Source organism: Sarcophilus harrisii, chromosome 2 (genome assembly GCF_902635505.1).
Source record: "Sarcophilus harrisii chromosome 2, mSarHar1.11, whole genome shotgun sequence".
In the NCBI taxonomy this organism is placed as follows: Eukaryota; Metazoa; Chordata; class Mammalia; order Dasyuromorphia; family Dasyuridae; genus Sarcophilus; species Sarcophilus harrisii.
The window spans coordinates 513,467,468-513,490,086 of NC_045427.1; the positions used below are offsets into that span (position 1 = coordinate 513,467,468).

Here is a 22,619-nt window from a genome sequence, read left to right on the forward strand (position 1 = left end):
GAAGCTACACCCAAAGAAAGAACACTGGGAAATGAATGTAAACTGCTTGCATTTTTGTCTTTCTTCCCAGGTTATTTTTACCTTCTGAATCCAATTCTTCCTGTGCAATAAGTGAACTGTTCAGTTCTACACACATATATTGCATCTAGGATACACTGTGACATTTTTAACTTGTATAGGACTGCTTGCCATATGGGGGAGGGGGTGAAGGGAGGGAGGGGAAAAGTCGGAACAGAAGTGAGTGCAAGGGATAATGTAAAAAAAAAAAAAAAAAAAAAAACTACCCAGGCATGGGCTCTGTCAATAAAAAGTTAAAAAAAAAAAAAAAGACCCCCTCTTCCAGATTCAGGGTATGAAAAAGAAAAAAAGAAAAGAAAAATAGTTCCTGCCCTTTAGAAAACAAAAATCTGAGAAAACACTATAACTCAACAACAAACATTTATTTTGATCTCACCATGTGCACAAAGCACAAATGAAAAAACAAAAAACAGTTCCTACTCTAAAAGAGCTTATATCAAGAAGATGTGATGTGAGAATTTTTAAAAAAGATAAATAGAAGATCTCCTGAGAAGGAACAGAACAACTCATAAGTTAAAAATAAACTTCCCTTAGGAGAAAATCCCTGAACTGAACCTTGAAAGACATTCCTAGATATAATAGAAAGCTCTGAAGACAATACACATGTAATTACACAAATTACAAAATAAAAGAATATGCTATAAAAATAAATACCAGATTGTGTGATAGACTATAAATCTTTTAGTATCATTTCAAAAGTGGAAGAGATCAAGAGATTCACTGGAATATCATAGAAATTTTCTAACTATAAGTGAATGTTATCAAAATATGAATGCTGTGCAATACTTAAATACAATAGTGCTTTTAATTTTGTAATACCCTAGCAGGATATTCCCTAATGTCACTCAATATCAAAATCTAGTTTCCATGCTGAAAATAATAAGATCATAGTTAGAACTCTGAAGCCAGAAAGAACCTCGAATAATATTATTCGAGATGAATTGCCCTATTATCCTCTATTAATCTTGCAATACCTTTGATGTACTTTTATAAAGTTAATAAAGAGAAAAAAACCACTGATTTTTGTCCTATAAAGTATGTGCAATTCAAAAAAGTAACTAAGCATCACAGATCACTTATTAATTACTTGTTATATATATTGTTTTCAAAGTTGCTAGTTAGATGAAGCCTATATGTTTTTCATAACTTCAAATGTGCCTTTCTCCACATAAGTAGGGGAAATAGGAAAGGAGCAAGGGAGAAAATCTGGAACTTAAAAAGTTTTCAAAACAAATATTATAAAATTTTGAGATGTAACTGCAAAAATAAAATGTCAAATAAAATATGTTAATTTAGATGAAACTTATGTTAAATAAATTTAGAATCCATTTAACATGTTGTCATTTGGAGAAAAGACTACCCCTCAAATAAGAATAGTAGGATATGTTCTCCAAAAAAGATACATAAAACATAATTAAATAAACAAAATTAATGTGGTAAAATAATATTTACTAAGATTTTTAAAAAGTGAAATTTTTCAGAAAAAGCACTTAAGAATAGTAGAATTTATAAAAATTTTCTCCCTTATTGTAGATACCATGTAATATCCATAACTGGAGTATTTGGGTAGACCCACCCACCCTTTTAGAGAAGATGGAAAAACTGGAACAAAAGTAATTTTTGCCCAATAGCTCATTTTCCCTAGAGAATGCAGAAGATCAAATAAGTAAAGAAAAAGGAGATCTTTCTGAATCTACAGAAGAATCTTGTATGATATGCCCACTCAGTGGAAAGAATCCTGTCTGTATACCAGGGGAAGGAAAAGCCAATGGACAAATTCACTATGTCCCTTCTCTCTCCTCCCCTCCTCACTGCCTTGTGGCAGAGGAGTTTCCCTAGCTTAATGAAACTGGGATCTACTGTGCAGTTACTCAAGGACAGATCATAGTGAAGAGTACACAAGGTGACCCACTCGAGAAGGACATGACAGACCATTGCAGTATCTTTGCCAAGAAAACCCACGTACAGTCAGTTGTTGTCCCTTGCTCTTGACGAGGACCAAATAACATCACTCTGCTGGAATTAAGTCACAGTGTGATTAAACCACTAGGACTTCAGAGTGCTCTTTGTTGGATACCAATAATCCATATCAATATTTGGGGTGGAGAAGCCTCTAAATTTGTGCCCCTCAGCTTTGAGCTTCTGCTGTGCCTTCTGCAGCATCTCCCAAGTCACAAAATCGATTCCAAAGTTCTTCAGAGAAATCTTGGGAATGTCCTTGTATTTCTTCTTCTGACTATATGTGAGTGCTTTCCTTGCATGAATTCTCTGTAAAACAGTCTCTTAGGCAAGTCTATGTATGGCATTTGAACAATATGGTCAGGTCATCAGAGTTGCTCTCTCCACAGTAGAATATGAATACTTGGGAGTTTAATTCAAGGACTTTGGTGTTTGGTACCTTATCCTGCCAGATGATCTTCAGAATCTTCCTAAGATAATTCAAATGGAAGAAATTCAGTTTCCTGGCATGGCACTGATATACTGTCCAGATTTCACAGGCATACAACAATGAGGTCAACACAATGGCTTTGTTGACCTTCAGTTGGGTAGTGAGTCTAATACCTCTTCTCTCCCACTAAGAGCCTTTAAAACACTGAGTTAGCTCTAGTAATGCATGCATCAACCATGTTATCAATGTATATAGTACTGGAAGGTAAATGAACTTATCCACAGTATTTAAATTCCAGTTGCTGTAAACAAAGGTTACACATATGGATGATATTGTGATCACTGGTAGAGAAATTCTGTTTTCTTGATGTTAATTCTCAGGCCAAAATTAACACAAGCAGCAGAGAATCAGTCCATTCTTTGTTATATCTTCAAAACAAAAATTCACGCACCAACTCTTTATGTTGGTCCTAGCTTACAAGCCAAATCTCTGAAAGCCTTTTCAAGTTAAATAATTTACCATCATGCGGTAGCTGCCAGCAGCTGACAACATTGCTGAAAACATCATGCTTAAAAGCATGGGAGTTAGCACACAACTTTGCTTCACTGCACTATTGACTGGGAAAGTGCAGGAGCATTATCCAAAACTCAGATAAGCATGCCATCATAAAACTGACAAACAATACCTGTTGAACTTCTCCAGGAACCCAAATTTTGACATAATTTCCACAACCCTAATAACTGACAGGATCAAAAAGGTCTTAATCATATCAACCTATGTTGTGTACAGATCTTTGCTCTGCTCCTGGTATTTCTCCTGGAGTTGTTTGGCAACAAGTCCCCATTCCTTGGTTCTTTCTGAAGCTACACTGGCTCTCAAATGGTTGACCATCTTTCAGATAAAGGATTAATCAATTAAGGAAGACTCTGGCAAGAATCTTGCCAGTAATGGCTAAGAGAAAGACCTCCGCCCTCCACTCCATGACTGTCACAGGACAATTTATTTCCTTTATTTTTATAGACATAAAAAATGGAAGTGACCTAGAATCCCTAGGGGATCACCTCCTCTTGCCATATGATCCAGAAAGTTTCAGTCAGCTTTGTATGAACAATGGACCTGCCTTCTTGTAAATGTCAGCTGGAACAGAGTCAGCACCAAGTGCATTGCCATAAGAAAGAAGCCAAAAGGCATTCAAGCCATTTTAGCTAGAGATGGATTCACTTCAACCTGAGGTAAATGGTCAATGGGCTTCAATACTGATTAATGATGATCTGTTGAGATCACTAGAAGTATTTAGCCTATTTCTGTGGGATCATGTAGTTGTCACTAATCAAACTGTCTTTATGAGTACTGAGGAGCTGAGATGTACCATACATCTTTGGCCCATGATGAGCATGATAAAAGCACTTGTTACTATTAATGTTACTATCAATACTAAACTGAATTTCCTGCTTTTTTTTTTTTTTACTAAGCCAAGGATGCTATATCTCTCTAAGCTTTGCTTGCACTTTACTTTTGATGGAGTTAAATACTAGTTAAATCTAGAGATAGATGAACTATCCCATTGGTGTACACTGTGGAGTTCTCACTTTTCATTTAACGGTTTCTGAATTTCCCCAACATTTTCATCAAATCAGTTTTGACATTCACAAGTGTTCTTGTGATCAGTGGTCAGTGGTCAGAAATTAGTAAAAGCAACATTGTATACTACATCTCTGAAAGCTCCCATTCCTTTTCAGCTCCATTGTTGCCAATTATGTTTTGGCTCAATTTTCTCTCCAAGTTAGGAAGGAATTGTTTTCTCTCAGAAAAAAAAACATTCTAACTTGTTGACACCAAGTGCTATGGTAGTTATTTTGCCTTGAGGCCATCACTTTTGTTGAATATAAATATTTAGCTTAGAGAGGATAAATCTATAATCAGAACAGCACTCTGCACCACACATTGTCTTCAATACTCTCACAGCCTGTCTGTCTTTTCTCCTTACAATGATATGGTCTACTTTATGTCAATGTTTGCTGCAAGGGTGTATCTATAGAGTTTTGCATGTAGATAAGAAGAAGACAATGTTTGTGATGACTTCATAAGATGCACAAGTCTTCAGTAGTTGCTGTTGATGTTTCCAACTCCATCCCTCCCCATTCCTCCCTGCCAACTCTAGCATTAAAATCACCCAGAAATATAAGCTTGTCCACTTTTGGCACATTGATGATGAAAGTCTCCAGTTCTTCATAACATTTTTCTTTGACCTCATTAAGGTTTATCATGGTGAGAGCACAGACACTAATGATGGTGGTATGGTATTTTCCTGCAAGTAGCAATCACCTTGCCATGAGCCTACCTTTGGAAGGCATATGGGCTTGTTTAGTGGATTAGTTCTGATTGCAGAACTTATACCAGCGTCACTGAAGCCACCCCTGAAAAACATGGATCCTGCTTTGACTTTAGTAAGCTGGCCTTTGTCAGCCTTGTTTGTCTCAGAGCTGCTTTTCGCAGGTTTTGAGTTCTCTTGCAACAAGAGCTATTCATCTTTCAAGAATACTGGATTTTGTGTTGTCTGGTGTGTACACATTCCATATGCTGATGGTGAGTAGACTTATGTTGGCTAAAGTTTTTGTACTTATTTTTTTGTTTCAACCACAAAATGAGATTCCCCACCAATGGTAAACAGGCCAGGGTTGGGTAAAGTAGACTGTTTTTAGAGCACCATTTCTAGCCCCTTCCTCACACCAGAAAGTGAGTAGTTTTATCCCAAGAATGCTGCTCAGATACCAGGGGGCTGCCAAATCCCACTGCTGCTTCCAATGAGAAGATGATTCTACAATCTGGGCCACCTATGTGCAGCTCCCAGTTTTTCTGCAACTGTTGCTTCATCAATTGCCTATTGCCCCAGAACTTTGAGATAGGTAAAAAATGGTGACATGGTGTGAGTGATATCTTTTGATTCATTCATAAAATGGATTTAAGTGAGGTAGAGTAACACAAAGTCATCTGCCTCACTCTCTCTTCCAAAGTTGTCCCAGTCTATTGGCAGGACAGAGCCAAGACACTTGGTGAGGGCTCAGGATGCAGTGTATGACATTGGTATCTTCAAAGTCTAATCAAGTTCTAAGCATTCCACAGCACCTGCTTAAACTGACTTCATAGCCAATGAAATTAATTGTTTTAATCTGCCCATTCTATCAGGGGAAGTTTTCACATGCTTGGAATAGACACCCCACTGACACATCAAAGGGTCTGAGACTGCTGGGTTACCCTCAACCTGGTTTAGCTTGTCTGCCTAAATAGTGAACTGGGATGTGGTCACTGCACATGTTATGGCTTCTTGGAGCCACAGGTCCCCAAAGGGGAAAAGCAGCTCTCACACCAGCAATACTAAATCTTCTCTGAACACAACCTATCATCCAGGACAGTACTAAAATGATAAAAGACATGTTCTCAGAAAATAAGCACTTCAGGTTGGAAGGTGTCCAATATACTACTGGGGAAGAGCAGAGAACAACTATAAGTAGCTCCAAGACTAATGAAATAGCTGGACCAAAGCCTAAAGGAATCTAGCTATGAATGAATGTATGTAATGATAAAAAGGAAATTCAAATTGTAAAGACCAATATTGCATAGAAACTTCTAACATAACATCTATGAACCAAAGAATGTTAGATGTGATCAAAAAAGAAATGGAAAGATTAAACATAATATCTTGAGTATCAGTGAATTTTATTTAAATATAAGAGAATGGGTGACTAATTCAGATGTCAGTCCAGAAAGTGAACTTTTAGACATTCTTTTCTAGACTTTCAGCCTTAAACTCTTTTTTTATTAAAGCTTTTTATTTTTCAAAATAAAGGCATGGACAATTCTTCAACTTTAACCCTTTTAAACCTTGTGTTTCAATTTCCCCCCCTCCCCTTCCCTCATGCTCTCCTCTAGATGGCAAGTAGTCCAATATATGTTACACATGATAGAAATATATGTTAAATCTAATGTATTTTTTTGGCATATGCAAAATAAAATGCAAGTAAGCAACAACAAAAAGAGTGAAAATGCTATGTTGTGAACCACACTCAATTCCCACAGTCCTCTCTCTGGGTGTAGATGGCTCTCTTCATCACTGAACAATTGGAACTGGTTTGAATCATCTCATTGTTGAAGAGAGCCATGTCCATCAGAATTGATTGTCGTGACTTCTGGCCAAGATGGCAGAAAGGATACACACATCTATCTAAGCTCCTTCTTGCTTTCAGAATACTTTATTTCATGACAAGACCTCAGATAGTGCTTGACTGAAAAAACCCACAAATAATTACCAACAGAAGATATCCTCAAAATTCGCTAGAAAAGGTCTGTTTTTGCTCGTGGGCGAGGACAATTAGATCAGGTGCAGACTGCAGGCAGGCAGGCAGTGAGAGTATGGAAGGGCAGCTTACACTGAACAGACCCTGAAGGGGGTGGGATGTGATCTCAGCAATTTCTTCGGGGAGAACTTTACCACAGTGTGGCTACTTTGCCCTGGCAGCAAGCCAGTAGATCAGCAGAGAAGCTAGGGTGTCTCGGGACCTGGCCACACCCACCCGGAGTGTCTCAGCTCGCTCTCAGCAGCTCAGAGTCTCAGAGCGCAGATGCAGCCCAGCCACTGCTGTCCTGCTAGTGCCTCACTGCTGCCCCCTGCAGTCTGTAGAGGAAGCTTGGTAATACCATCCAGCCCCGCCACAAAAAAGCAGACTGCATTTATTTTTTGTTTTTTTGTTAGTTTGTTTTCTTTGATTCTTCTTTGACAAAATGAGCAAAAAGTTAAAGCATGCTCTAATTACTGATAGTTTCTATATGGATAGAAAGCAGACTTTAAACCCTGAGGAGACTAAAAATAGACTGTCTCCAGATGAATCCCCAAAAGGGGATATGATCTGGTTCTCAACACACAAGACTCTCATAGAAGAAATTAAAAAGGCTCTTACAAGAGAGCTAGAAGAAAAATGGGAAAAGGAAATGAAGTTTGGCAAGAGTCTGGATAAGTCATCCCACTCATTTAAAGATAGAGTGGATAAAGAAATCAAATACGGATTTAGTGAATTGGAAAAGGTAAACAATTCTGAGGAAAATAGAATTAGTGAATTGGAAAAAGAAAACAGTTTTCTAAAAATAAAATTGGTGAAATGGGAAAAAAAATCCATAGAACAAAACAACTCACTTAAAAACTCAATTGGACAATTAGAAAAAGAAATTAAAAAGTGAGTGAAGAAAATAATTCATTAAAAATCAGAATTCAACAAATGGAATTGAATGACTCGAGGAGACACCAAGAATCAGTCAAGTAAAACCAAAAAAATGAAACAATGGGAAAAAATGTCAAATACCTTCTTGAGAAAACAACAGACCTGGAAAATAGATTTAGGAGAGATAATCTGAGAATTATTGGACTTCCTGAAAAATATGATGAAAAAAAGAGCCTGGACACTATTTTCCAGGAAATTATCAAAAAGAACTGCCCAGATGTTATAGAAACAGAGGGTAAATTAGACATTGAAAGAATTCATCAATCACCTACTGAAAAGGATCCTAAAATCAAAACTCCAAGAAATATTGTGGCTAAATTCCAGAACTATCAGACCAAGGAAAAAATACTACAAGCTGATAGAAAAAAACAATTCAAATATAGAGGAGCCACAATAAGGATTACTCAGGATCTATCAGGATCTAGCAGGATACATTAATGGATCAAAGGGCCTGGAACCTGATATTTTGAAAGGCTAAGGAACTCAGTATGCAGCCATGAATAACTTACCAGCCAAAATGAGCATTATTTTTCCAGAGAAGAAGATAGACATTCAATGGAATAGGTGAATTTCATCTATTTCTGATGAAAAAAAAAACCGGAATTAAACAAAAAGTTTGATCTCCAATATAGGACTCAAGAGAAACATAAAAAGGTAAAAAAAAAAATCTTGGGAATTATATTTTTGTTATAAAGATACATAAAGAACACGTGTAAATTTTGTTCTAGAAACTAGAGGTAGAAAGGAAATTGTACCAGAAAAAGGGAAAAGTGGGGGTACTACCATCTCACAAAGAGGCAAAGGAAACCTATTATATCTGAGAGAAAGAAGGGAAGGGGATGAACACAGTATGTATCTTACTCTCATCAGAATTGGCTTAAAGAGAAAAAAATTAGACATATTTGATTTATGGAGAAACTTCTCCCACCTCACTGAAAAGTGGGAGGGGAAAGGTAAAAAGGGAAGGAGTAAGCTAAGCAGAAGGGAATACAGAAATTGTTAGGAAAAGGGATAAGAAAAGAGGAGGAATTCTAAGGTGGGGGGAGGGATCCTAAAAAGGGAGGGCTATGAGAAGCAAGCGATGCTCACAAATTTAATACTGGGGAGGGGGTAAGGGGGAATTAAAGGAGAAAATCATAAGCAGGTGTTAACAAGATGGCAAGTAATACAGAATTAGTAATTTTAACCATAAATGTGAATGGGGTAAACTCCCCCATAAAGTAGATAGCAGACTAGATTAAAAGCCAGAATCCTAAATATGTTGTTTACAGGAAACACACTTGAAGCAGGGCGATACATACAGAGTAAAGGTAAAAGATTGGACCAGAATTTACTATGCTTCAGGTGAAGTCAAAAAATCAGGGGTAGCCATCCTGATCTCAGATCAAGCAAAAGCAAAAATTGATCTAATTAAAAGAGATAAGGAAGGGCAATATATCTTGCTAAAGGGTAGCATAGATAATGAAGCAGTATCAATATTAAACATATATGCACCAAGTGGGTGTAGCATCATAAATTCTTAAAAGAGAAATTAAGAGAGCTGTAAGAAGCAATAGACAGCAAAACTATAATAGTGGGAGATCTTAACCTTGCACTCTCAGATTTAGATAAATCAAACCACAAAATAAATAAGAAAGAAGTCAAAGAGGTAAGTAGAATACTAGAAGTTAGGTATGATAGATCTTTGGAGAAAACTAAATGGAGACAGAAAGGAGTACACTTTCTTCTCAGCAGTTCATGGAACCTATACAAAAATTGACCATATATTAGAACATAAAAACCTCAAATTCAAATGCAGAAAGGCAGAAATAGTAAATGCATCCTTTTCAGATCACAATGCAATGAAAATTACATTCAATAAAAAGCTGGGGAAAATAGAACAAAAAAATAATTGGAAACTAAATAATTTCATACTAAAGAATGATTGGGTGAAACAGCAAATCACAGCCATAATTAATAACTTCACCCAAGAAAATTACAATAATGAGACGGCCTACCAAAATGTGTGGGATGCAGCCAAAGCGGTAATAAGGGGAAAGTTTATATCTCTAGAGGCCTACTTGCATAAAATAGAGAAAAGAGAAGGTCAATGAATTGGGCCTGCAACTAAAAATGCTAGAAAAGAAACAAATTAAACCCTAGTCAAACACTAAACTTGAAATTCTAAAAATAAAAGGAGAGATTAATAAAATTGAAAGTAAAAAAAAAAACTATTGAATAATTGATAAAGCTAAGAGTTGGTTCTATGAAAAAACCAACAAAATAGATAAACCCTTAGTGAATCTGATTAAAAAGGAAAGAGGAAAGTCAAATTGTTAGTCTTAAAAATGAAAAGGGAGAACTCACCACTAATGAAGAGGAAATTAGAGCAATAATTAGGAATTACTTTGCCCAACTTTATGTCAATAAATTCGATAAATTAAATGAAATGGAAGAATACCTTCAACAATATAGCTTGCCCAGATTAACAGAGGAAGAAGTAAATTGGTTAAACAGTCCCATCTTAGAAAAAGAAATAGAACAAGCCATTAATCAACTCCCTAAGAAAAAATCCCCAGAACCAGATGGATTTACATGTGAATTCTACCCAACATTTAAAGAACAATTAACTCCAACACTATATAAACTATTTGAAAAAATAGGGATTGAAAGGAGTCCTACCAAATTCCTTTTATGACACAGACACGGTACTGATACCTAAACCAGGTGGGTTGAAAACAGAGAAAGAAAATTATAGACCAATATCCCTAATGAATATTGATGCTAAAATCTTAAATAAAACATTAGCAAAAAGATTACAGAAAATCATCCCCAGAATAATACACTATGACCAAGTAGGATTTATACCAGGAATGCAGGACTGGTTCAATATTAGCAAAACTATTAGCATAATTGACTATATCAATAACCAAATGAACAAAAACCGTATGATCATCTCAACAGATGCAGAAAAAGCATTTGATAAAATCCAACATCCATTTCTGATAAAAACACTTGAGAATATAGGAATAAATGGACTTTTCCTTAAAATAGTCAAGAGCATATATTTAAAACCATCAGTAAGAATCATATGTAATGGGGATAAACTGGAGACAAGGTTTTCTTAAAAGAGCAATGCAAAAAAAAAGAGAAGAAGAAGAAGAAGAAGAAGAAGAAAGAAGAAGAAGAAGAAAACAATAGAATAAGAAAGGTAAAAGATCTCTTAAGAAAATTAGATGTGTCAAAGGAAAGTTCCATGCAAAAATGGACATGATACAAGATAGGAATTTACAAAAGCAAAAAAAATTTAAGAGGTGGCAAAAATCTATATAAGGCCTTAATATCACTGATAATCCAAGAACCAAACTGTTGGGATTACTGATCTAGAGCCAGACATCCTGGAGAAGGAAATCAACTGGGTCTTAGGAAGCATTAAGGATGGAGGAAGTGTCAGAATTCCAGCTGAGCTATTTAAAGTCATAAAAGATGATGCTATTAAAGTGCTACATTCAATATGTCAGCAAATTTGGAAAACACAATTATGGCCAATGGATTAGAAAAGATCAGTTTATATCCCAATTCTAAAGAAGGGCAGTGCCTAAGAACATTCATAGTGATAGACAATGTCACTCATTTCACATGCCAAAAAGATTGTATGTAAGATTCAACAAGATAGATTTCATAGATTTCAGCAATATGTGAACCAAGAATTACCAGAATAGTCCAGTTTTTGAAGAGGCAGGGGAACTAAAACCAAACTGCCAGCATTTGCTGGATTATGGAGAAAGCAAAAGAGTTCCAGAAGAACATCTATTTCTGCTTCTTCAACTACACTACAGCCTTTGAATAGGTAGATCACAACAAAATATGGCAAGACCTCAAAGTGATAGAAGTATCAGATCATCTTACTTGTATCCTGAGGAACCTATATGTAGCCTAAGCAGCAACAATTAGAACCAAACACAAAACAACTAATTGGTTTAAGATTGGAAAGGGAGCATGACAAGGCAATATCTATTTATTTTATTTATATGCACAATAACCCACTAGAATAACCCTTTTGCTCACCAAAGATATTTCATTATGCAATTTAACCATGAAACCAAAACGAAAATTTAGTTAATTTAATAATAATAGTCCAATTTTTGTAAAATCTTTATAAGTAGTATCTTTTATCAAGAAAATGTTATCAATTCAGAAAGGCCTAGAGGGATTTATATGAACTGAAGGTAAGTAAAGTGAATAGAACCAAGAAATTATTGTACACAACAAAAGAAAATTAAGCAATGATGAGTTCTGACAGATGTGGCTCTTTTCAACAATGAGGTAATTCAGGCCAAATGCAATAGACTTCCAATGGAGAGAACCATATGCATGCAGAGAGAGAACTATAAAGACTGAATGTGGATCACAACATAGTATTTTTATCTTTTTTGTTGTTTGCTTACTTTTTGTTTTCCTTCTCAATTTTTTTTTTCCTTTTTGATCTGATATTTCTTGTGCAGCATGATAATTGTGGAAATATGCATAGAAAAATTGCACATGTTTAATATATATTGGATTACTTGCTGTCTATGGGAAAGGGTGGGGGGAGAGGAAGAAAATTTTGGAACAAGGTTTTGCAAGGGTGAATGCTGAAAACTATCTTTGCATATATTTTGGAAATAAAGAGCTATTATTTTTAAAATATCAAGAATTTTTATTTCAGTTCTTAGAATAGATCTTTTTCCCCTGAGGCACCTGGGGTTAAGTGACTTGCCCATGGTCACACAGCTAGGAAGTGGTAAGTGTTTGAGGCCAAATTTGAACTTAGGTCCTCCTGACTTCAGGGCTGGTGCTCTATCCACTGCGCCACTTAGCTGCTCCCTAGAATAGATCTTAGAATAGTCTTGAGAATCTTGTTAGTAAGTAACATGGAAACATATTTTAATAGCTTGAAACTAGAAGTACAAACTGATACAAATATTATGAAGAATAACATGGCAATATTCAAAAAGTGGCAAAAATTTCTGACCTTGCTGTGCCACTATTAGATGTTTATAAAAAGAAAAAGAAAAAATAAAATCTCACTATACAAAAATATTCATAGACTATTCTATTCATACCAAAAAGTTGAAAGGAAAATGCACACACCCAACAAGTAGAGAAGGTCTATAATATATCATTCAGTCAATAAAACACTTTTCCCCCATTAAAGTCATGTTGCAAAAGAAAACATAGATCTCTCCCTCCAAAAAAAAATTACTCAAGAAAAATAAAGTTTAAAACAAGTATGCTTCAATCTATATTCAGACATAATCAGTTCTTTCTCTGAGTATGGATAGCATTTTTCATCATAAGTCTTTCCGAATAGTCTTGGATCATTATATTGTTGAGAATAGCAAAGTCATTCACAGCTGATCATCCCAGAATATTGCTATTACTTTGTACACAGTACATTTCATTTTGCTTGAGTTCATGGAAGACTTTCCAGGTTTTTCAGAGAGCATTCTGTTCATCATTTTTTATAGAACAATAAGATTCCATTATAATCATATACCACAATTTTTTCAGTTATTATCCAATAGATGGGCATCCTCTCTATTTCCAATCTTTGCCCTAAGAGCTGCTATAATTATTTTTGTATATTTAGGTTCTCTTTGCATTTTTAACCTCTTTTGGGATTCATGCCTTGTAAGTGCTATTATTAGGTCAAGGAATATACATGATTTTATAGCCCATTGATCATATTTTTTGATTATTTATCAACTGGAGAATGCAATAAATACTTCTTAAGGTCTTATTAAATACCAGGCACTGTGATAAATACTGTGGATACAAAGACATGAGTGAAATGTACATCTCAAGGAGCCTACATTCTAGCAAGAGAGACATGTACATGCATAAATATTTATAGCAAAAATACAAAATGAATATAATGAAGTTTTGGGAAAAGGGAGCAGTAATAACTGGAGTAAGTATCAGAAATGTCTTCATTAAAAGATAGGGCTTATATCGAGTTTTTTAATGTTAATTTTTCTGATTTTTTTTCATTTAATTAGCATTTTTTCCTCTCTTCTAAGCCCCCTATCATTCCATGGAACAGGCAAGCAAAATTCTTATAATAAACATACATAATCAAATATAAAAAATCCCTATACTTGTCATATCTAAAAATGTATGCCTCATTAGGCCTCTTATATAAATATAAATATATAACACCTGTCAAGAGACAACAAATTTATCTTCAATCCTCTGGAAATATAGTTGGTTAATCACTGCAGAATTCTTAAATCTTTCCAAGTTTTTTGTCTTTATGTTGTTGTATAAAGTATTTAAATAAAGAATTTATAAATTTATAATTATACATATATTTATAAATAATTCTTCTTACTCTGCTTACTTCATACTTCATTCTGTATCAGCTCAAATGAGGCTTCCCTAATTTTTCTAAAACAATCCCTTAGCCATTTTTTATGGCACAATAGAATTACACTTTATTTATGTGCCATAATTTGCTCATCTATTCCCCAATTGAAGGACACAAACTTGGTTTCCCAATTCTTCACCACTACAAAAAAGCTGCTATAAATATTTTATACATGTCCTTTTTTTCCTTTTTTAATCTTTTTAGGGTTCATATTAGTGGTTTTGCTATATCAAAAGATTCTCTACCTGAATGTCCCAATGGCATTTCAAACAACACATACAAAAGAAAATGTATTTTTGCCCATAAACCCATTCCTTTTTTAAGGGCACGGCCATTCTTCAAAGCTTCAAAGTTTACAGTCTTAGCACCCTACTCCAATCTTAATTCTTCTACATTCCCCATCCCATCAGTTGCCGTGTTGTCATATCTACCCTCTAAAGAATACCTCCTCTGTGTCCCCTTCTGTCTGCTTATGTGAACTCCATGTTAGTTCAGTTCTTCCCATCTTTCCCTTCTCCAATCTGATCTCATAGATTTGTTAATAGAATATGCGTAGGCTCAGGTTAGATTATGTCACTTGATCAAAAATTTTCAATAGCTCCTTTTTGACCTCAGAATAAGAACTCCTTTGCTTTAAATTTAAAACCCTTCAGGATTTAGATCCAGACTACCTTCCTAGACTTCTTTCTAATAATCCTCTTTATTCATTTAACAGATAAAAGTAACCTAATTTCTGTTCCTCAAATTTGACATTCTATACCCTGTTCCACTATTTTTATACAGGCTTTCCAGAATGCCAGGAATATACTCCCTTCTCACCTATGCTTTTCAGAAGCCTTAGTTTCCTCCAAGGCTAAGATGAAGTGCTAACTCCTACAGAAAATATTTCCTAATCTCTCTGGATAATACTTTCCCTCTCCTGAAATTATTTGGCATTTTCTCATTTTTATAAATTATGTATCCCATGAATAGTAAAGTATAAGCAACCTCTTAAGGAATGGACCAAGTTTGCCATGTGCATAGTAGCCTTTTTGAATTGAATTCAAAATCACGGCATCCTAGCTTTGGATCTGGAAGGGCTTTTTGAAGCTATCTGATCAAATATTCTCATCTTACTGATGAAAAAATTAAAAGGATCAAGTAACTTGCCCAAGTTTATATGAGGAATAAGTACTAAATTAGGATTTAAACACTGGTCCTCTGAAACCAAAGCCAATCTTTTTTTCCATTATATCACATTACCTCAATATTATTACCAACAGGAAATGGGGGGGGGAAGCTAAACCAATCATAAACATACATACAGTGTCTTTAATACAGAACAAATAAAATTCAACAACAAAAAAAAAGAAAAACAAAGAAGAGAACACAAAAACAGATCTTAATCAAGGAAACAATCTCTGACATGTTTCAGGGAGAAGTTGGACCAACAAGTTAAAGCTATAGCAGCTGATAACATGCATGGTCTGTATCCTAAAAGAGAATAGGTATAAAAGACGAAGAGACAAGCACCAGGACAATACACAAAGAGTTCAAGGAGTGTGGAGGCTCCTAAACCCAGACTTTTCTGAGTCCAGAGAAGATAAACCTAAGAAGAAACAATGATTTGATGTAGTCCATGATATGTCAGTTTCTCAGCTGTTCAGGTCTACAAGACAGAATTATAGAAAACAAAAGGAGACCATGGTTGGCAAGCCTGCATTTCTCCTCCATTTGTTGGTTTAACCTAATAGAAGCATACAGAGATGAGGGACATCTTGGCTACTACAACCTTAGCATCTGGTAGGAATATTTAAGGATCCTGAGCAGATAAATATAATCCAATTCTCTAAGAATAGAATCTATAATAAAAAGGCAAAAGACATTTTAAATTCAATAATTTCAATAGGGGCACAGTAATAAATTGAGTAGATTTATTGCTTCATGATTATGGCAAGGGATAAGATCCATCTCCATGAGTGGATGAAGTCAAGTGAAATTATAATTCAGAAGAGATCAGAAACTGATAAACTGGAAAATCAGGGTATTCAAGGAGACCACCAGTATATATTGAAATTCCCAAAGTGAAGGACAGACACTGCTTGGGATTAAGAGACTTGTGATCTTTATATTGAACTTCTTAAGGAGTGGAAATGGCCTATAAATGATGGCAACAAGAATCTGGACCAGGTAATAGAGAGACGGAGTGAACTACAAATCAGGAGAAGGTGCTGAATGATAGTCACAAAGAATGTGTTTGAAATTAATAGTCTTTCCTCATCCACCTAATTATAAGTGGTCTTTTTCTCATCAATTATCTTGTATTTATACATCTGTGTACAGGTTTTTATTACCCCAGTAGAATGTAATCTTCTGGATCTCCTTTTTTATCTTTAAATCCCTCACACCTAATATATTAATAGTTTATAACAGATACCCAGTTGATACTTGTTTACTTGAACTGAGTAGTAATTGATGGCTTCCAATAAGTCAAATCCCCCTTCCATATGACTGCTCTTCAAATGTCTGAAAACAACTAACATGTTCCACTTGAATATTCTCTTCTCTGGACTAAATATATAGTTTCTTTGATCCATCCTCATATGACACAGTCTCAAAGCCCTTCATCATTCTGGTTTCCCTCCTCTGGATGATTTCTAGATTATCAAAGTCCTTAAATTAGAGTAAAGATTATACTATGAGATGAGAACAGAGCACAGTACAGAGGGATTCTTCTCCTCCTTATTCTAAAAGTTAAGCCTTTCCTAATGTAATCCAAGATTGAATTAGGCTTTTTTTGGTTGCCATATCATACTGCTGACCCAAATTGAGATTGTAGTCCATTAAGAACCCCAGGTTTTTCAGACAAATTGATATCTAACCATGCTCTCTCCATCCTATATTGGTAAAATTAATTTTATTTACAACAGTTAAGACTTGACATTTATCTCCATTTTATTTTATTAGGTCTAGTATGACACTTTAGCCTGGCAAGATCTTTTTAGATCTTGACCAACATCCAAGGTGGCAATCATCTCTCACAATTTAATGCTGTCTAAAGATTTGATGAGCATGCTGTGTTGTGCCTTTATCCAATTCACTGATAAAATTAAACTCTCCAGGTCCTATTTCTGACTTGTGAAGTGATCAGATTGATTCTATGATCAATTTTAAAAATTGATTCTATTTTCAGTTAATGAATATTGTCTTGTTACTTCCTAAATTATGGTTCTTTGACTCTGAATTTAGTTCAGAATTTAGCTGGTCTGCAATGCACATTTAGAAATCCAGTTGCTCTGATAATCACTAGTCTATTTTTGCCTCAAGGAAATCTTATCCTTAAGGGATATGCGTAGACACCAGGGAGTCTGGTCTAGTATCTTTACACCACTAAGCTATACTCTGGTTTGCTAAGAGTCAAAAAGTAGTCCACCATCTCTAATCTTGCATGTTGTTTTAAACAAGGAATATTTCTTAGTCACAGGGTGGGGGTGGGGTGGGGAGAGTTATTGCTAGCCCTTCATTCCCAATTTTCAACCAATCATATTGCTCCCCATGCCTCATCTCTGTAGCTAATCCATAATGATTTAGTTATTCATGATGTTAAGCCAATCATAACTTGTTCCTTACTTACAAAATTCTGTTCTTGGTTCTGAACTCCCAAAAATTATTTAAGAAAGCTGTTTCCCTCTTAGTTTTTCTGAGGAAGCTAAAGTCCCATGTATTGATAAATTCTCACTTTATTAATAAATTAATGATGTTCAAAAATCTGTGCCTCAGTTTAACTTATTTTTACTGTAACATACATATTAGCTATGTGATCTTGTAAAGGAAAAAAATAAGGAAAACCCATGCACAGAATCTGGGTCCACTCCCTGAAAGACTTCCTGACAAACTAACATTAAATGATTATTCTTGGAATTTAGCCATTTGACTTTACAGTTTATTTAATTGTAATAACAGTAGTCCTCATCTCTACATATTTTCCAAATGGCATGAAATGCTTTATCAGGAGCTTTGCTAAAAATCTAGGTAAATAATATTTTCAGCATACTCAAATAATTTGATTTCTATTTCTACTAATAATTTTAATAATATTTAATAATTAATTTAATTAATATAATTGTTTAATTATTAATTATTGTTAATATTATGTTATATTAATTATAATTAATAATTATAATACTAATAATTATTAATTATTACAGATAAGATGGAGAGATATAAGCTAGATTTTAATAATGTTAGATGAATTTGGAACTGGTTCAATAATGGCGATAAAAGAGTAATAGTTAAAACGGATGGCCAAGTGAAGCATTTGTCTGGGGTGCTCAAAGTTGAGGACTACCAAAAATATATATATATAAAATAAGCTTCTATTATTCCAACCTTAAAGAAGTACTATATATTGTCTTGTTTCAGACAGAAAGTAGCTACTTATATTACTATTCCTCAATACAGTTTAGTTCTAGAAGCAAAGATGAAATCAGATAGTAAAATACAATAATTACTATATATTGATCAATACTGGTGATTAAATTTCAAAAGAATATGGATAAATATATTCATGAGAAAGAGACTGGAGTGAACAAATAGAAATGGCCAAAATCAAAAACAACTTATCTGGTTCAAGATTGTAAATAGGCTGATTTTCTTTTAAGTTTTAACAGGTTTATACTTGGTAGAAATTAGCTTAAGAATGGATACTTACACGTATTATGTAAGTTGAATACTAAGGTAATTTTTCTCCTCCTAAAAATTACTTTAGGTCATTTATTGCTTATTGCTTTCTGAATTATCTCAAAGAATAAGTTTAAATACAGAAGATGTTACAGAATTCACTATCTTATGTTACTAATATGTAATGATGTATTTCTTTTAAAAATACATTTACTGCGGGCTCCAGTTATTTCTTCTTAAATGATACAAACTGGAAATCTCAATTATTTCTTGATTCCACACATCTATTTGACCAGTTAACCTCACCTAATTCACTGGATAGTACATAGGACTTCATGTCTGATAGACCTAAGTTCAAATTTTGTCTTAGACATCTACTTGTTATGTAACTCTGGACAAGTCATTTAATTCCTCTGTATCTCAGTTTCCTCATCTCTATGAACGGAGCAAAAACTAATCTACATTCCAGAGAATCAGTGATAAAGCATGCTGACCACGTCCTGAAAGAGAGATGAAGAACTCAAAATGCAGAATAAGACATGGCCAATGCAGGAATTTGTTTTATTTAATGATGTATATTTGTTATAAGACTTGTTTTGTGTTTTGTTCTGTTTTGTTTCGCCAGTTAAAGAGAGGGAAATGGGAGAGAAAAATCAACACTTATGAATTGGAAAAAAAAAAGTTAAGAAATAAATAAAAGGATTGGACTCAGACCTCTAAAGTATCTACTGGTGCTAAATCTATGTTTCTATGATCCTATAGCCTTAAGTTCTTCATGCATTGACTAAAAGAAAGTAGTTAATAGCAATTCAGTAATTCATTTCTGTTGTTGAATTCTATATATACTGTCTTAACCTAAGGCAGCTCCCACTATTCCAGGATAGGAAAGCTTAGTATATAGAGAATAAAGTTTCCCCAATGGGACTCCACTGGGCTGTGAGCATGTTGTTAGGGCTAAACAAAATTAGTGCTTAAGTTAATTAAACTACCAGTACTTCAGTTTTCCAAGGATTAAAGTTGGCTTCAAAGACAGTGATAAGACTTCTGAGATAAGATTTCAATTCAATGTTTCCACGACAAAGAAACACACTTGAGTACATGTACAAATTTTGTTCTTCATAATCAAAATGCTGTTACTATAATTACTTTCTATCAATTTGAATGTGGATTAATAATACTTATGAAAAAAATAAGACCTCTTAATTTCTGAATTCATCAAAAGTTTAAATACATAACACTACTAAAAATTGTGAATACCTTGTATAAAAAACTAAAATGTAGACAGGTATTACATCTAATCTTCTAAGGGAGGATGATGGTTTGAAAAAATATTATAAAAATAAGCTGATGAATATTCCAGTAGGATGCTAAACTATGTCTGTATCATTCATAGCTTACAATTTTATCTTGGGAGTTGTTTCATGCTTGTTTTATTTTCCACTCATCAGCTTTTTTCTGGTAATGAAGGAGAAAAAGTAAAATTGAGAAGTTTGTCGGTCATATATTAAGCCAACTTCCTTTTTACTGAAATTAGTGAAAATGGCTCAGACATATATCTCTTTTAATCTTATCTCCCCTTATTTGTTTCTAATATGAACCTATTTATTACAAGAAAATGTGTCTAAGTTGTATAATCTTAGTAAGTTAAAATTTTTAATAAATAAATGAAAAATATGTGAGCTAATAAACTAACGGATGTTTACAAAGCTGAATTATTGGGGCAGCTAAGTGGTGCAGTGGATAGAATGGCGGCCTTGAAGTCAGGAGGAGTTGAGTTTAAATCCAGCCTCAGACATTTAATATATCCTAGTTGTGTGATCCTCGGCAAGTTACTTAACCTCAATTGCCTCAGTTAAAAAAAAAAAAAAAAAAAAAAAAAAAAAGCAAAAGCTGAGTTATTTAAAGCTATCTTGTTAGAATAAAGGTACAAAGTCAAATTAGACTGCACAGTATTGCCTATCCCTCTCCGATAAGAGGTTCTTCTTTATGCAAAAGAAGTATTTTCATAAAAGCTTTAATTACCTATAAATAATTTTCAGATAACATAGCTTGGTTTCATTTTTGGATTGTGATTTTCCCCTTTGTTCTTTACATAAAAGGAATAAAAATTTGCTAGTAAGTTTCAAGAAATAGTTCAGACAATAATAGAAATTAGGAGCTAAATGCTATAGTCATTAAAAGAATTTTATGAAATAAAAGATATGAAAGTGATTTGAAAAATGAAGTCATATTCAAAACCAGGCCAAAATATTCAAATTTACACAAACACCTCTCTGTCACTGTTGATGGAAATTAAGTAAAAATTCCCTAGAAAATCCTTACTTTTATTATGAAACCACAAGAACAATGTACTAGTATAATCCTAACCCATTTTACACATAGGACAAACTAAGGGAAATAATGTGACATTCCTAGAGTATAGGAGAGATCATTAGTAGCAATGAAAAGCAATAGAGAGTTTAGTCCAGAAGCTGAGATTGACTAGGAAATAGTTGAGAAGCAATCAAGGACACAAAATTATGGAGGGGATGGTAACAGACAGGTTTAATGTTGCTTTTCTAAATGCTCTATTCTCTGAGGTACATAGCTTTTTGAGGGGTGGGAGGAGGTGATCAATCACACCTTATTGTAAAGGTTCAAACCCTCCAATAGACTGGAGCACAAAGAAAACACACTTTTCCAATACAGGGGTATTCTTTTATCTGATCTTTACAATAGTCCTGGGAGGTAAACAATTGGTTTAATGTGTTATCTCTAACACATAGATATAGATATAGATATATTTTAGTTAATAATTGTTTAACTCAAAAGGAATAAATCTCAAGCAATCAAAACTATTTATTGAGTGTCTGCAATGTTCTTGTGCTAGAAATACTACAACTCCTTCACAAGAGACTGATGACATAGTTGAAGAGAGAAAAGATACGTCACAGCAATTCAAAATTATTGATCTATCACATGCCAAATGACAGCATAAAGATAACAAATATAAAAGTTCTGAAAAGAAAAAGATTTGCAGAAGCCACAAAGAGTTCATAAAGATAAAATGTAATCTGGGTCTTGAAGGATGATGCAGAGACATGACACAGCCCTGGATCTGAAGTCTATGGATAGCCTAGGTTTTTGTTCTTACTCTACTGCTACTACAACCTACGTGACCTTAGACAAATCACTTCTGCTCTCTGTGACTCAATTTCCTTATTGTCAATTTAGAAGGCTGGACCAGATGATCTAAGGTCATGATCTAAGGTCCCTTCCAGTCTTAAACTTTGTGATTCTTTCATTTGAGCGGGAAAATGGGCACAGGAAATAGAGGGAACAAATCCATGGAGATAGGAGTTCTTGTCAGGTATTTCAGGTAAGTGAACAAAGATTGACTGAAGCAGAGTTTATGGAGGGGGGTAGTAGGAGCTAAAGATATTAAACTAAGATCCTAGAAAAGCATCAAGCACCAAAATTAAGTTCTTTATCATGCATGTAACATGATAAAAACAGGTACTTCAGAAGGGCTAGACTGGCAGCAATGTGCAAAACAGAATGGCATATACTGACAGAAGTTAGACTAGGTAGGAACACAAAGAGATCTTAAAAGGAGTGAAAGACAACAGCAAAACACATTTAAAAAATTAAGGAATAATAAATACCATCAGAGCCAACCCTAGAAGTAGGCAAAATAATCAGCTACCCAAATCACAGTATACAAGGGAAGACAGGTGCTTAAGAGAGGGAGTTGGCAGTTTTTAATTCTGCTTTTTAAAAGTGTGAATATTTTTAGTGTCAGAAAATATTTCAACAATTTTTACATTTGATGATCAGAGTCTAAATCCAGGTG

The 22,619-nt window shown here is 34.4% G+C and overlaps 1 protein-coding gene across 6 annotated transcripts in view; it reads right to left on the minus strand.

Annotated features, from left to right (window-relative positions):
* Nucleotides 1-22,619, minus strand: part of LRRC49 (leucine rich repeat containing 49) — a 185,121-nt gene that overhangs the window by 137,455 nt on the left and 25,047 nt on the right. The window lies entirely within an intron of this gene.